General features: G+C 39.6%; 1 protein-coding gene across 1 annotated transcript in view; it reads right to left on the bottom strand.

Moving 5' to 3' along the window:
• The window catches only part of LOC134086973 (perforin-1-like), a gene marked incomplete in the record, with an annotated part of 72157 nt that overhangs the window by 31153 nt on the left and 24053 nt on the right, over positions 1-16951 (bottom strand).

The following is a 16951-nucleotide window of genomic DNA, read 5'->3' as shown; positions in this document are numbered from 1 at the left end:
AATTTGAATGAAGTTTATACGTTAAACGGTTGAAGCTCCATTAAGTGCGTTAGAAGAAGAATAATAACTAGAAATGCAATTCCAAGGAATTACCAGTGCATGAAAATGCAAAAATAGATAGATAATGTAGATATGGTCACTAAGGTGTAGCTTGGGTAAACATAGTGGTTGCATAGTTTACAGAGAGTTGATAGTGTGAAGGTAGACAGTTTAAAGATGAAACATTCCAGTTCTAACTTAACTAATGATTTCTATTCATGTTAAAATGTTGATTAGCTAACTTAGCTAATGATTTCTAGCAGTTTTGCTAAAAATGCTAATTATGCTAGCAATGCTAACTTTACTAACAATGCTAACCAGGTTGATTAGCTAACTTAACCGATGATTTCTAGTAGTAATGCTAAAAATGCTAACTATGCTAACAATGCTAAATTTGCTAACAATGCTAACCAGGTTGATTAGCTAACTTAGTTGATGATTTTTTGCAGTTATGCTAAAAATGCTAACTATGCTAACAATGCTAACTATGCTAACCATGCTAACTAGCTAACTTGCTAGTGAGGACTTTTATTTTGAAACATTTGTTGCTAGGGTATCCATGGTGGCCACTATCAGGAAACAAGAAGTTACTGCAGTATAATCATGTTGGTTGCTATGGAAACGGTCATAAACGCTTAATTTTAATGGTTGCTATGTTGGTTGCTAGGTACATGGAGGTTTCATGTAGTTGACTGGAGGCATAGTGGATGATAACTGACAGTTGGAATGGTTGAACAGTTCAATAGTTGAGTAGTTTCAATGGTTAAATGATTTAATAGTGTATTATTGCAGTGAGGACTTTTATTTTGAAACAGTTGTGGACAGTGGAAACAGTTAACAGGATATGTAGTCTTCTGAGAGACTGTATGCTTAAAGCCAGAGAAACTGACAGTTGGTGCCCAGGTGGCCGGCCACCTGGCCTAAGATTCTAATTGCTGCCGTGATGTCATAATGAGCAATGTTAAGTCTATGGGGGAAATTGTAATACTTTTTAACTAATAGTTTAAAAAGTATAAAAGTTACAAAGTTGAAAAATACAAAGCACACATGGCATAAGCAAGACCTACGCAACAAAGTTTGAATGAAGTTTTTACGTTAAACGGTTCAAGCTGAATTGCGTGCGTTAGAAGAAGAATAATAAGAAGAAGTTGCGGAAGAAGACTTGGAATAACAGTACAGTGCATTTTCATGCACTGTAACTAGAGAATGTAATTCCAGGGAAATTACGAGTGCATGAAAATGCAAAAATGTATAGATACAGTAGATAATGTAGATATAGTTACTAAGGTGTAGCTAGGGTAAACATGGTGGTTGCATCGGTTAAAGAAAGCTGATAGTGTGAAGGTAGACAGTTTAAAGCTTAAACATTACAGTTCTAACTGAACTAAGGATTTCTAGCAGTTCTGCTAAAAATGCTAACAATGCTTACTATGCTAACAATGTTAACCAGGTTGATTAGCTAACTTAGCTAATCATTTCTAACAGTTATGCTAAAAATGCTAACAATGTTAACCAGGTTGATTAGCTAACTTAGCTAATCATTTCTAGCAGTTATGCTAAAAATGCTAACAATGCTAATATGCTAACTAGCTACCTTGCTAGTGAGGACTTTTATTTTGAAACATTTGTTGATAGGGTATCTATGGTGGCCACTATCAGGAATAAAGAAGTTACTGTAGTAAAATCATGTTGGTTGCTATGGAAACTGTCATAAACGCTTAATTTTAATGGTTGCCATGTTGGTTGCTAGGTCCATGGAGGTTTCATATAGTTGACTGGAGGCATAGTTGATGATAACTGACAGTTTGAATGGTTGAACAGTGAAATAGTTGAGTAGTTTCAATGGTTAAATGATTTAATAGTGTATTATTGCAGTGAGGACTTTTATTTTGAAACAGTTGTGGACAGAGGAAACAGTTTAGGATATGTAGTCTTCACAGAGAGATTGTATGCTTCAAGCCTGAGAGAGACAGAGCTGCTGCAGGTGGGGCTGGCCACCTGGCATAACATTCTAATTGCCCTATTATGATGTCATAATCCAATGTTAAGTCTATGGGGAATTTTTAATAGTTTTTATTTAATAGTTCAAAAAGTGTAAAAGTTACAAAGTTGAAAAATATATAGCTGAAGTGTCCTAAGTAAGACCTACGCAGCGCAGTTTGAATGAAGTTTCTACGTCAAACGGTTGAAGCTCAATTAGACGCACAAAAAGCGTTAGAAGAAAAATATCAATAATAAGAATAAATCGGATAACAGTAGAGTGCATTTTCATGCACTCTAATAAAAAGTTTTGGAAGAACAGTACAGTGCATTTTCATGCACTGTAATAAGAAGATGTCGGATAACAGTAGAGTGCATTTGCATGCACTGTAATAAGAAGAAACCGGATAACAGTAGAGTGCATTTCCATGCACTCTAATAAGAAGAAGTTGAAGAAGACTAGGAAGAACAGTACAGTGCATTTTCATGCACTGTAATAAGAAGAAGCCTAGGAAGAACAGTATAGTGCATTTTCATGCACTATAATAAACAGGCTAAATGTTAGGAATAAAAATGGCCCTCTGTTTATTAGATACGCATTGTAGTGAAATTTATTTAACATTTCTTAATGCTGCTAATAATGGTGGTACTTGGAGAGACAAATGTTTTCTGAGGTGGTACTCATTGGGAAAAGTTTGAGAACCACTGCTCTAGGTGGTGTTATAGAGTCCCTAAGCCACACCTTTGGCCAGAGCTCTGTCTCTGACTAGCAATAGGAATAACACACAAGCCCATCAAATTTGGTTAATTTTCGTGAATGTATGTGTCAACCACAACAGGCAATGCGCGAGGTGGCGCTATAGAGTCCCTAAGCCACACCCTAGGCCAGAGCTCTGTCTCTGACTAGAGATAGCAATAACACACAAGCCCACCAAATTTGGTTCATTTTTGTGAATGTATGTGTCAACCACAACAGAAAACATGACAGAGCGTTCTTAAGCCTTCTTTAATCATTGTCTAATGTTATGGATAGTTTAAGATTTATTAACCAAGGTGTTGTCACACACACACACACATTGCAAATAAGTTGCAGGATTGTGGTGCCTTCTCTCATCCTCAAGTTAGGTTATCATCTGTTGGCATCCTTACCACCACCAGAGAGGCATGGGGGATGGGTGAGAGAGTGTGTGGGGGGTAGGCATGCAAATGGGGGGGGGGGGGGGGGGGTATGGGGCTAAGATAGAGAGAGAGACAGAAAGAGAGAGAGGAAGGGTAGAGGCAGAGGGGACAAGGGGGAGGGTGTGTGTGTGTGTGTGTGTGACCCGAGAAGGGGGGTGACAGAGTGTGTGCGTGTGTCTGATAGTTGCAACAGAGAGAGAGAAGGAGAGAGAGGAGGGGCTGTGTGATTGGGCAATTATGAAATTAAAAAAAATAACTCACTTTCACAAAATTGCAGCATAGGTTGATATGATTATCATCAACTTGCTTCAAAACATTTTAGCTAAAACTGTGTCCACCACAATCATTAATGCACTTTTAAAAAACGCAAACAATACCAAATTCAAAACTTTGTATATGACTGTCACTACAAACACACTAACTTACACGCCATTACAGTTCAACCAAATTAGTCACTGTTTTCGGCCTATAACACCAACTTTTTGTTCCTTTTATAAGACAGGGTTACAGGGGAAGACTAGGTTCAAACCTTAGCCATTTCGATATACTTTTGAAATTCAAAAATCTGGTCGCAATTTCTCTTGGGCAACCCCTCAAGATCATTTTAGTATTTCAAAATACAGGATGTGCAAAGATCAGAAAATCTCACATAATTCAAATTCTTTTAATATCTACTATATAGTTTAAATGTGAAACTTCTTCAGATTCATACAACACATATGCCCACCAAATCTGGGCCATTTCCGTGAATGTATGTGTCGACCACAACAGACAACGCGCTAGGTGGCACTACAGAGTCCCTGTGCCACACACTAGGCCAGAGGTCTGTCTCTCAGTAGAGGCATCAATTCCACAGGTAGCTGCCAAATTTCGAGTTTTAGAGCATGCCAAGTTGGTGAAAAAGGGCAAGAGGAAAACACTATAATAAGAAGAATAATCTGAGCAAAAACAATAGGGCCTTGCACCTACGGTGCAGCCACTTCAGTGGGCGCACCTTGGTGCTCGGGCCCTAATAATAATAATAATAAATATAGCCGCAAGCGGCGATGGCGGGCCCAAGCACCTGTGGTGCGGACCTGTGACATTTCGGAATCTAACAAAGCAACATGTGTGGGTTGGTGTGCATGTGCATGAGCAACACACATGCCTACTAAATTTGGTTAATTTTCATGAATGTATGTGTCAACCATAACAGACAATACGCTACGTGGCGCTATAGAGTCCCTAAGCCACACCCTAGGCCTGAGCTCCGTCTCTGACTAGCGATAGCAATACGAAAGAACTCCACTAAATTTGGTTCATTTTCTAAATGTACACGTCAACCACAACAGACAACACACTAGGTGGCGCTGTAGAGTCCTTGAGCCACACCCTAGGCCAGAGCTCTATCTTTCAGTAGCGGCAGCAATAACACACAAAATCACCAAATTTGGTTCATTTTTGTGAATGTATGCGTCAACCACAACACACAATCTGCTAGGTGGCGCTATAGAGTCCCTAAGCCACGCCCTAGGCCAGAGCTCTGTCTCTGACTAGCAATAGCAATAACAAACAAGCCCACCAAATTTGGTTCATTTCGGTGAAAGTTTGTGTCAACCACGACGGACAACTCGCTGCTAGGTGGCGCTGTAGAGTCCTGAAGCCACACCTTAGGTCAAAACCCTGTCTCTGACTAGCAGTAGCAATTCCACATGTAGCTGCAAAATTTCATCCAAATTATTACCTTTATTCTGCCCGCACGGGGTAAGAGGATGAAAGAATAATAATAATAATAATAATAATAATGATCTGAGCAAAAACAATAGGGCCTTGCACCTATGGTGCAGCCGCTGACCTCGGTGCTCGGGCCCTAATAATCTGAGCAAAAACAATAGGGCCTTGCACTTACGGTGCAGCCGCTGCTACAGCGGGCGCACCTCGGTGCTCGGGCCCTAATAAGAACACTAAGAAACACAATGGGGCTTCGCTGCTTGGCCCCCAATAGTCATTCAGCAGATCTCATGTGTAAGTGTAAATATCTTAACTCTAGCAGCTAAAAAGTCATGGCGGCTAAGTAATTATCTCGGGCTAACGTTAGAATTGTATCATGTTTCCCAGGTGTCTGTAACAATGCAAATTGTGCATGACACACAAGGACAAGTTGGTCACACAGACTGGCCTGCACCTACGTTTAAACATTAAACTTTTCAGATAATAATCTAACTAGATTATTATCTGAAAAGTTTAATGTTTAAACGTAGGTGCAGGCCAGTCTGTGTGACCAACTTGTCCTTGTGTGTCATGAACAATTTGCATTGTTACAGACACTAAAATTCGTCCAGAAACATTTTAATATTTTAATCTTCGTGTAGCAAAATACCATCTTGCCTAGTCTCTCTGTAACGTTAATCACGTGCAGACTATCTTTGAAGGACAAGACTTGTCATTATTTTTGTATGATGTGATCAGCATTATTGTAGGCTACTAGCTCTCATTCGACTTCTATATCAGTTAGAGTAAAGCAAATTGCAGTTTAGTTGCCATTGAAAATATTTGTTGACAACCAAATATTTGTTGTTAAAGTTTTTTTATGGTAGAGGCTGCCTACTCTAAATGTTTGAGTGATTTGTTAATCACAAACAAGCCTCAATGTAATGAAATGTTTTCTTCCCAGTTTAATTCAAATTCTAAAAGGTTTCAGTAGGCCTAATCTAATATTATTATAGTTTTACATGGTGTACATTTTTTTGAGTTTGATATACTTTCTCCACAGACATTTATGTGGCAGTGCAGAGTGCAAGACATCAGTGTCATTGAGGTCTCTCTTACAGAAGCATTACAGGTTAGCTCATGGTTACTTTGGTGGTAGACATCCATGTGCATATTCTCATTGTCCCTATTTATTATGTAAGGGATAATGTAGGCTATAACGCTGGTCACTATCGGGAAAATAAGGACCAACAGGGCGAACCGGACCCCGACGCGAAGCGGAGGGGTCTTGTCTCGCCCTGAAGGTCCTTATTTTACCGATAATGACCTGCGTTCTATACATTATCCCGCTTATTATACGGCTAGTTACTTGCCAAAACGAGAAGAAACTTACCTCAATGTGTCTTTAGCAATGACTTAGCTACCGTTTCGTGGCTTCCGCTAACAAAATTAATAGTTCGCCTTGCAGATAGAACGTGACTGTTTGAGAGGTTGCTAGATAACCTCTTAGCTGTCGTTCACGGTCGTTCACTGTCAACGAAATTTCAACGCGGAGTGATATGAAAGAACTGAACTAGAAGCACACCCTCCGTTGCCATTAACAGCGGTCATTATTTTTTTCAGAACTTGACATCATCTGCTCCAGGTCAGGGAGCCATGGGGTCAGACCTGGCTTTGTCGGTTAAAGTTTTTTTTTTTGCAGAATCTAGTAGACTAGGGGTACCTCTTTAAGATTTAAGAGGGTGCCCGGTGATATCCCTTGGGCAATTTCGTATATTAAGCCTTTCTTGTCCAATGTGTTGACTATTGGCGGATACTACAGGTGAATAGGGTAAAAAAAATAACAAGCAGATATCACTATGAAACTTCACCAGTTGATTACTTAGATCAATATGAAAAATAAATGTATTACAAGTTTTCTGAAATGTAATGTTTGAATATGCAAATTAGGTATGATGTAATTAAATATGCGCTGATTTGCATAAACGTAAAAAGATCAAATCTGAACATTGGATAAAGCCAGTTTAAATTTTTTTCTTTTCATTTTGTTGACATAAGAGATGAAAAGTATTTTAGAGAGGGAATTATGGATATCTCATTTAGTTATTCAGTAAATCAGAAAATACTATACCAGCCTTTAAAAAATCAATTTTTCCATGTTTTTTGGAATAAAATGTCATGTAAATCAGGCTAAGAACAATATATCAACAAACCCCTCTGCAAAAACCTTCTAAACATGGTTAGGTATAAGACTGAAAAGTTTGGTGTATGTAGATGCTTGTGAAGTGGAGATTTTGTTCTCCGAGTGAGAGAGGAAACTCATCCATATCCGCCTTATATTCAACACATTGGACAAGAAAGGCTTAACATACGAAATTGCCCAAGGGATATCACCGGGCACCCTCTTAAATCTTAAAGAGGTACACCTACTCCACTAGATTCAGCAAAAAAAAAAACTTTAATATATAGGGTCAGGTTGCAACCAACCCAGGTCAGACCAAAGCCAAGACTACCGGAAAATGCAATGTTGTTGAACGTCAGGAGCGACCTGCTCTACTATTGGATACTTGCCTCGCGATGTGCTCGCGATGGACTGATTAATTTGCATAAAGTTGGGGATTGCTGAACTTTTCCGACGCACCGCAACCACAGCTCTCGACGCAACGCGTACCCAAAATGCTATGCGGGATGCGAATTCGCTTCTCATTGAAATGAATGGGGATAGTGCGATGCGGAGTTCGCATCGCGTGCTAGTGGATCACCGGCGTAAGGCAATGACAATATACCACACACATGTTTATTCACTTACCATTAGCTGCTTGCTGAACTGCGACGAATACGGCTCGTTACCATGTGTCAGCTAAGTATTTAAATGCGTTTAGGTCTAATACTTTCTTGTCTACTACGGTGTCTTTTCCTATAATAAACGATTAGTCAGATCAAAACATAAGCAGAGCAGGCGCTAGCCTAACACACTGTTTCAACATTCAAAACTGGCTGTTTTTATTGCATCGTATGCCATTAAAAGTCCTCGGTTCAGAATTATGATGGATTTTGGTTTATTTTGTTTTAAATTGGGACTGGGAATTGTGGGATAGGCTGAGTGAACAGCACAGTAGCCTAACATAGGCTATAACTTGGATTACGTGTTAATATAAAACAATTCTCCCCCGGGAACATTGTGCTGTTTAAGATGCAGTCTCAACGTTTGAGAAAGAATTCATTGGAGTCCTCATCATCATATTTTCATAACAAATAAAGCTTTAAAAACATGAATGCATTTCAGGTGCCACTCTATAGGCCAGTCAATCTAGCTCAAAAAAGGGCCAAAACTTAAACTAATTGCAATAGTAATGGTTCATACTTTTTATTGATCCTTAAACCCTCCTGCATCACATATTAAAAATCTACCCATTTATATTTAGTGGAACATACTTTTATTCAAGGTCAAAGGTAGCAATTTCCTACAGGTGAAATGGGTAAAATTTTAAACTATAGATATCAAATTGAAACTTTCACAGTTGTTTACTCACATTAAGGCAAAGATTTTTTGTATTGCAAGTTTTCTGAAATGTGATGTTTAGATATGCAAATGAGACCAGTTTTACTTAAATATGCAATAATTTGCATATATTTCTAGAAAACTAAATCTGAACAATAGGTACAGTCAACTTCAAAATAATTGCTGAATTTTGCTTCTATATTGGATACCAAAAGCCTATGCAAAGGGAATATTTGATATCACTTCATATCACCTCAGAAATTAGGAAATCAAGTCAAGTCAAAATCAATGCGTTTCAATGGAAGTACATTATAGAACAAATGATTGTCAATGATATGGTATGATGGAAGTATCTCAGTGCATGCCAACTCACTTGATATGTTGTCTAAAGGTCAATATCTTCCTTATGTGACTTGGCATGTGACTTGAGATACTTCCATCATACTTCATCAGTGGAGACGGACAGTATTTTTCATTGATGAAGCACTACAGAGCTTGGCGTACACTATATTGCCAAAAGTATAGTGATGTCAATAGACATCCCATTCTTAATTCATAGGGTTTAATATGATGTTGGTCCACCCTTTGCAGCTATAGCAACTTCAAGTCTTCTGAGAAGGCTTTCTACAAGGTTTAGGGTGTGTTTATGGACATTTTTGACCATTCATCCAGAAGCGCATTTGTGAGGTTGTACATTGATGTTGGATGCGGAGGCTCTCAATCTCTGCTCTAATTCATCCCAAAGGTGTTCTATTGGGTTGAGGTCAGGACTGTGCAGGTCCTTTAGTGCAGTCAACACTAAACTCTGTCATCCATGTCCAGTGTTGGGGAGTAACGCATTACATGTAATTGAGTTACGTAATTTAATTACAAAATAAATGTAACAGTAATATATTACAGTTACTGTAGAAAAAAATGTCATACATCTCAATATTGTCAGCAAAACTTTGCAAATAATATTGTATGTAAAAAGAACTGTTTCCCTCCACAGCCATAGTTTGATACGGGACCTTGTGATAGGCTCTATCACGTCTAGAGCGCCATCAGCGTAGGCCTACATGCCTGCCTGTAATCGTGTTATGATTATCATTATATTATCCTCACAAAAAATGTGATGCTAATTCATGTATTGAATGCCCTTGCTGCCTTGTGCGCTTGTACAGAACTGCTCGGCAGCCTGTAGACCGAGGCCGAAATCTTCGCATGTATTTGGGGACTATATACAGTGCCTATAGAAAGTCATCATACCCTTTTGAAATAGTTACTTTTTTTGTCTTACAGCCTGAAATCAAAACCCATTTTAAAAAAAATCTTTTCCAGTTTTATTAACAAATGTAGCTGTACAACATCAAAATAATGAAAAAAAAAGTAAACAGTTCTGAAAATTAATAAAAAATGAAAAACTAGAATAACAGGGTTGGAAAAGTCATCATACCCCTGACTTAATACTTTGTAAAGCTTCCTTTTGCCCTCATTACAGCCATCAATCTGTTTGGATATGTCTCTATTATAGCTTTGCACACCTAGACAGGGGAATATTTGCCCAATTTTCCGTACAGAAATGTTAACATTTAGTCAAATTCTATAGGGAATGGCGATGGACTGCTCTCTTCAAGTCAATCCACATATTTTCTATAGGATTGAAGTCAGGGCTCTGACTTTGCCACTCAAGGATATTCACCATCCTATCCTTAAGCCACTGCTTTGTTCTTTTGGCAGTATGTTTAGGATTATTGTCGTGTTGGAAGGCGAATGACCTCCCCATCCTCAGCTGTCTAGGAGAGGGACGCAGGTTTTCCTTAAGAATGTGGGTGTACTTGGCAGCATCCATTTTCCCTTCTATCCTGACCAATTGCCCAGTTCCCGCTGAAAAGAAACATCCCCACAACATAATGTTGCCCCCACCATGCTTCACACTAGGTATGGTGTGTTTTGGGTGGTGTACTGTGTTGGTTTTCGCCAAACATTGCGCTTGGAGTTCAGTGCAAAAACACATCTGGAATATTCTGCTACCATGTGGAAAAAGCTTATATGGTCAGATGAGACTAAGATCGAACTTTTTGGAGACTAAGATTGAAGTTTTTGGACTGAGCTCCAGGCGCTAACCAAACACAGTATACACACCCAAACACACCCAAAACACACCATACCTACTTTGAAGCATGGTGGGGGCAACATTATGTTTTGGGGATGTTTCTCTTCAGCGGGGACTGGGCAATTGGTCAGGATAGAAGGGAAAACGGATGCTGCCAAGTACACCAAAATTCTTGAGGAAAACCTGCGTCCCTCTCCTAAACAGCTGAGGATGGGGAGGTCATTCGCCTTCCAACACGACAAAAATCCTAAACATACTGCCAAAAGAACAAAGCAGTGGCTTAAGGATAGGATGGTGAATATCCTTGAGTGGCAAAGTCAGAGCCCTGACTTAAATCCTATTGAAAATATGTGGATTGACTTGAAGAGAGCAGTCCATCGCCATTCCCTACAGAATTTGACAAAATTTTAACAATTCTGCACGGAAAATTGGGCAAATATTCCCCTGTCTAGGTGTGCAAAGCTATAATAGAGACAAATCCAAACAGATTGATGGCTGTAATGAAAGCAAAAGGAAGCTTGACAAAGTATTAAGTCAGGGGTATGATGACTTTTCCAACCCTGTTATTCTAGTTTTTAATTTTTTATTAATTTTCAGAACTGTTTACTTTTTTTTTATTATTTTGATGTTGTACAGCTACATTTGTAAATAAAACTGGAAAAGATTTTTTTTTAAATGGGTTTTGATTTCAGGCTGTAAGACAAAAAAAGTAACTATTTCAAAAGGGTATGATAACTTTCTATAGGCACTGTATATCATTCAAAAATCGGAAAAGTAATCAAAAGTAATCAAAAGTAATTAGTTACGTTACTCAGAAAAAGTCATTCAAATAGTTACACTACTATTACATTTTAAACAGAGTAACTTGTAACTGTAACACATTACATTTCTAAAGTAACCTTCCCAACACTGTCCATGTCTTTGCGGACCTAGCGTTGTGCACTGGTGCACAGTCATGTTGGAACAGAAAGGGGCAATTCCCAAAACTGTTCCCACAAAGTTGGGAGCATGGAATTGTCCAAATCTCTTACTGTTCCAACATGACTGCAGTGTGCAAAGGAAGGTCCATAAAGACATGGATGATATAGTTTGGTGTGTATGAACTTGACTGGCCTGCACACAGTCCTGACCTCAACCATGACGTACGAAATTAAAATAGCTCCTCATCATCACATACCCTTCACCATACCTAGGGATTGGCATGGTGTTTTTTTTTCAGTTATTAGCTGGTTTGATGCTCATTGGGCTCAATGCCAACCCAGCTAATATAGGCTAACTGAAAAAAACATCATACCAGTCTCTATGCGCTATTTTAATTCCAAAGGCTGAGGAGACTTTCAGACATGAAAATCACTCACCTTTCGGCGAAATTCGCCGTTTTGAAGCCAAAACAGGTGACTTACATGATTCGTGCAGATCCGATGAGAAAATATTTAGGGGGGGGGGGGGGGGGGGTCAAGGTGAATTGAAACAACTGAGTTTAAAAATCAGGCGCAGACGCTAACACATCTTGAGGTGTTTCCAGAGCCACATTTAAAACGTGTCTGATCAGCAACGGATGTGTGAATGTAGCCCCTATGCGTTTAATAAACATTGGAAGCTAATTGTTGACAAAGACGCAACACGAACAGAACGCGCACGCCAAGTAGGTTATAGCCTCCCTGTTGTGAGCGCAGATGCGTCTGAGATGTCAGGTGAAATAGTGATCCTAGGAGAGATGCCGAGGGATTTCACAGGTGGGCTAGTTGAAACTTTCAACTTCTATTAGAAAAAGACGCTGAGATTAGTGTAGCAACGTAGCATAGGTTGTTTTCTTCTAAGGTTCGTTTTGTCCAGAGACACAGTTGATTGACATGATAATGCTGTCTTTTGCCTATGTAACTCAAATGATTCGCTAGTAACGTAGCCAAAAAAAGTTGGAACTGCTTCAGACCACAAGTAACGCACGTAACCGTTTGAGTTATGTATGTGACTTGCGACAAGTTTCAGTTACACCCGGATCATTATGATTTACGAGTTCGTAAGCCAGGCGTAATGTAAATTTACATTTGATTGTCGAGTTACAGGACCCTGATCAGTAGCCTGGTCTGTACCTACAGGTAGCCTACAGTTTAACATGTAATGTGAAGACAGTTCACATAACTTTATTGGTTGGTTAAACACACTAGTTTAAATGCACTACATATAGTACGGAAGTGCATTTGTAGATCACTTGAAATATTAAAGAGGCATACTAAATTAACATACTTTATAGTAATAATTAGTATGATAACAGTATGTACAAAATGTACTTAAACTCAACTGTAAGTTCAGCTCCAATTATTTTGTAAATGTATTTCTATTAGAATGGTGATACAATGTAACTGTACTGTAAGTATGCTTAATTGCTCATTTTAATTAGTGTACTTCAGTGCACTTGAAGTTTGAAAATAGTTGTTCCAATATAGCAAACTCTACACACTTGAAGTATAGTAAGTTGGTATTAAGTTGAACTTAATACATAATACACTTAAGTATACTTGGATTTGACAAAAAAAGTACACACTAATACTTACTACACTGTGAAAAAGTATATTTCTAATTGTTTTTTTTTGTAAGTTGACTAAAAAGAGGAATATAAAATCATCTTTTGACAATCTTAATCCCTTACACGTTTAAGTTTTCAACACATCTGCATATGAGTTTATAGTACTTCACATACAAAAAAACATCAACAATCCAGTGGCATTTCAGAGAGGACACAGATGCAATTGAACTCAGCTGAACCTAATCCAGTGAGGCTTCACCTGCTACTCTGGGCGTTGCCAAAGTCCGCGATGTAAAAGTCCGGTTTACAAAATGCATACGTGCACCCCACTCGCAGGCCACATGGGCTGGAGGGTTACATCTTCTCGGATATATTAAAGTAGACTAGCCTACATCACATGCCTACTACCACACTATCTATAAGAGAGATGGGATGCGTCTTGCATGAGTTAATATATGAATATGGCCTGAGCTAATAAAAAAATAGGCATAGGCTATATTGATAATCACCCTGTTTGATCAGTTAGTTTGAGTTTTTTGGGCCGATGGTACGCTTGTTTTTATGCTGGCAACAAAACAAAATGGTTCACGAATGTTATTCTTGATTCTTAATGCGGGAAACAATTAAAAAATAAAGTGTCCCATTTTTCGACGCACAACAAATCTCTAGGCTATGTTTATTTGAAATGTAAGCTGGCTGTTGTCAAATTTGTAAAATAAGATAGGCCTACTGGAGAAACTATGGTTTATGCTCTCTTATGCTGTTTCTTTCCAAACCGAATGCAAAGGAGGGAGAATGAATTACGAACTGAACGGTTTTGATTAAATATAAAATGTCCCATTTTCCGAAGCACTACAAACATCTTGCCTATAAATATTCTATTATTTGGGCCTATTATAAAAGATGGGACTTTTTCGCTAGAAAACAATTTCATTTGAATTATGGACTGCCTTTGAATGAAATTTGATCGGACTTTCAGTTCACAGAAGAAAGTTTCAAGACGCCAAGAAACACGTTTGCCCCGTGGCATTAACGGTGGCTTAATTTATTTCAAAAGGATATGACCTCATGAATCCGGTTGTTTGCCGTTCTACTTGTCTTTTTTGACCTATAATGATTATAGGGGATGCATCTCATATATCACTGCATTGCAGTGTAAGCCTATTGAATATTGACAGGTTTGAAAATCGTAACATTAGGCCTATTTTCAATCAATACAAGTTGAAAGCCACACATGTTTTGTCTTTGTTTTGTCTTCTCCTATATTTTGTTCGGCAAATTTGACAACTGTCAGCTTGAATGTCAAATCATATTTCCTTCCCTTTGTCGCCCTAGTTGGCTATTGAGAGAAACGCAGAGAAACGAGAGAAATTGAAAATAAACACAGAGAGTTTGTAAATATATTATAGGCTACTAAATAAATGTTTGCATGTAATGGACAATTTCAAGAATTCTGGTGAGATGCCGTGTACAATAAGATAGCTTGGATGCTCACGAGCGATAACGAGTGGATGAGCGATTTTTAAAATCAGCCATGCGATCAGTCAGAGGGTCGATTCGGATATCTGTGTGTGCGGATGTTTCTGTCCGAGCCCAATACAGTTAAAATGTCATTCTCTTGATGGTTTCTCATACTTAGGCTATGACAATACGTTTGTTTGTGTGGAAAGCCTGATTTAGTAATTAAGCAACTGTAGGAAGGCATTCAGAAATGTCAAAAGGTGAGCGCAGAGGCTCACACGGGGCAACAAGCGCCAACACAGGCACGCACAAGAAGCCCAATCATATAGCCACTTGAAATTAAATGAACATAGCATGCTCAACCACAAATGGCCAAACTAACAGAACAAAACACAACAGGTCCTGTGGATCTATCTAAATGAAATTCTAATCAACGCGTGTAGCCTAACATCAACATAGCGCAAATGAGGGTTCAGTCAGGACCACTTTGTCAATAAAATATTTTTATTTACTATTGCATGAAATACATTCTTGGCGGTATGTTCTGTTCTGGGGGCCCCCTGCCCTTCCATGTTCAAACATGGAAAGCCCAAGGCAGGGAGAGCAGCAATAAACCCCCCATGGGGTACAGAACAGAACAAACATCAATGACACAACATTGATAAGTCAGAAGTATGAGGGGGTTAAGGGGAGGAGGTGGGTGGCAAAATTGCAGAAAAAGCAGATGGCAGCAGATTGGCAAAGGCAGTTTAAATAAGCGCTCTGAATGATCTCCACCAATGAAAGCAAGGCTAGGCCAGCTGGCGCTCAGTTGGCAATCAGCTGGCAATCAGCTGGGCGATTAGATTGACGGTCAGCTGGGCCATTCAGGGAAGCTAGCGAGACTCCGTGACCTGCCTGAACTAACGCTGTGCTCCATTTCAGTCAGGACCACTTTGTCAATAAAATATTTTTATTTACTATTGCATGAAATACATTCTTGGCGGTATGTTCTGTTCTGGGGGCCCCCTGCCCTTCCATGTTCAAACATGGAAAGCCCAAGGCAGGGAGAGCAGCAATAAACCCCCAAAACAATAATACCGGCAAACCTCCAGCCAGCAGGAGGTGCGTGCTTGTGACCATAAACTAGGCCTACTTGTGACCGTTAACCAACTTAAGCTAATTGGGTTAAATGCAGACAAACGAATTTCCCCTCACGGAATCAAAAGTGTATTCTATTCTATTCTATGACCACCTCTGGACTAAACCCTCCCAAGCATAATGGGAGGAGCAGCAACATCCCCCAAAAGTGAACGTAACTGGCAACCTCCAGCCATGGAGGGATTCAAGGGCAACGTCCATGCAAGTCAGGTCATGCCACGACATTTATTTAAATAGCCAACACATTACATAGCACTCATTGCTTTCTGAGCGTCAAGGATATCTTGAGCTCCTGGACGGAGGTAGCGTTCATAGGCGGCTGAGGACCATCGACCCATGGCTTTGAGCGTGTGCACAGGAGCGATTAAAGATGCTGTGGTAGCTGCTCCTATGCGGAGAGAATGAGGGGTGTACCGATCCGGGGGTAGCCCACAAAACTGGCACAGGAGGCGAAGGCGGGAAGCGAACCAAGCCCGCGAAATGGGCTTTCCGTCCTCCGTAGCGAAGAGAGGCATGTGCTGGTTGGCTTGAGGGCGGCATTGAAGATAACGGACCATAGAAGAGAAAGGACAAAACAGTGAATTAGTCTCAGATATAAGAATTGATACACCTTTCCCATCTTCATCAGTTTTGGAGTGTTTAAGACATAAAGAGAAATGGTGAGGCTTAATAGAGACATCCCCTATGGTGAGGTCGTGGGAAGGGTCGAAATTATCTGTGCGTGTTGTGAATTCTCCACCTCTAAGAAAACCATAGAATGCTGTAAGTAACACCGATTCTAGAAGTATATCTGTGTAAGAACCAAAGCACCCATTCCTCAAATGTGTAATTAATTTTTTAAGAAGAGGAAGAGTAAGAGGGAGACGGCTATCGTTGCCTTGAGGCTTTTCTCTCTTAAGGCCATTAAGCAGGAGACGAATGGATGGATTTTCGAGGAGGCTGATGGTGGATGGATCCAGACAGCGGAGATGGAACTGTACACCTGCCACTAGTCCCTTAATTGAGGATGGCTGCAACTTGCGGGACTCAAAACAGTGAACAATAAAAGCACATATGATAGATACGTCAACAGGCAACACTTGTACAGAGAAGGTGGAGCAGAAAGAGGAAAAATAGGACCATGCAGAATCATACATTTTTAATGTATTTTTTGACAATCCGGATCTCATATAATGGGAAGCAGAAAACATGTAGTTTTGCAGGACCGCATTTAGTCTAGTACGGTTTGGTAGAATGGGGGGCAGGTCAAGCTGGATGGGTCTGCCTCTGGACACAGCTGGCGAAATCTCTGAAAATCGAACCGGGACAAGGAGTCAGCTATTTTGTTATCCAGACCCGG

The sequence above is a fragment of the Sardina pilchardus genome, chromosome 7, assembly GCF_963854185.1.
Source record: "Sardina pilchardus chromosome 7, fSarPil1.1, whole genome shotgun sequence".
NCBI classification, from domain to species: Eukaryota; Metazoa; Chordata; class Actinopteri; order Clupeiformes; family Clupeidae; genus Sardina; species Sardina pilchardus.
Note: the sequence above shows the minus strand (reverse complement) of the source record. Positions and strands in the feature narration are given on the sequence as shown.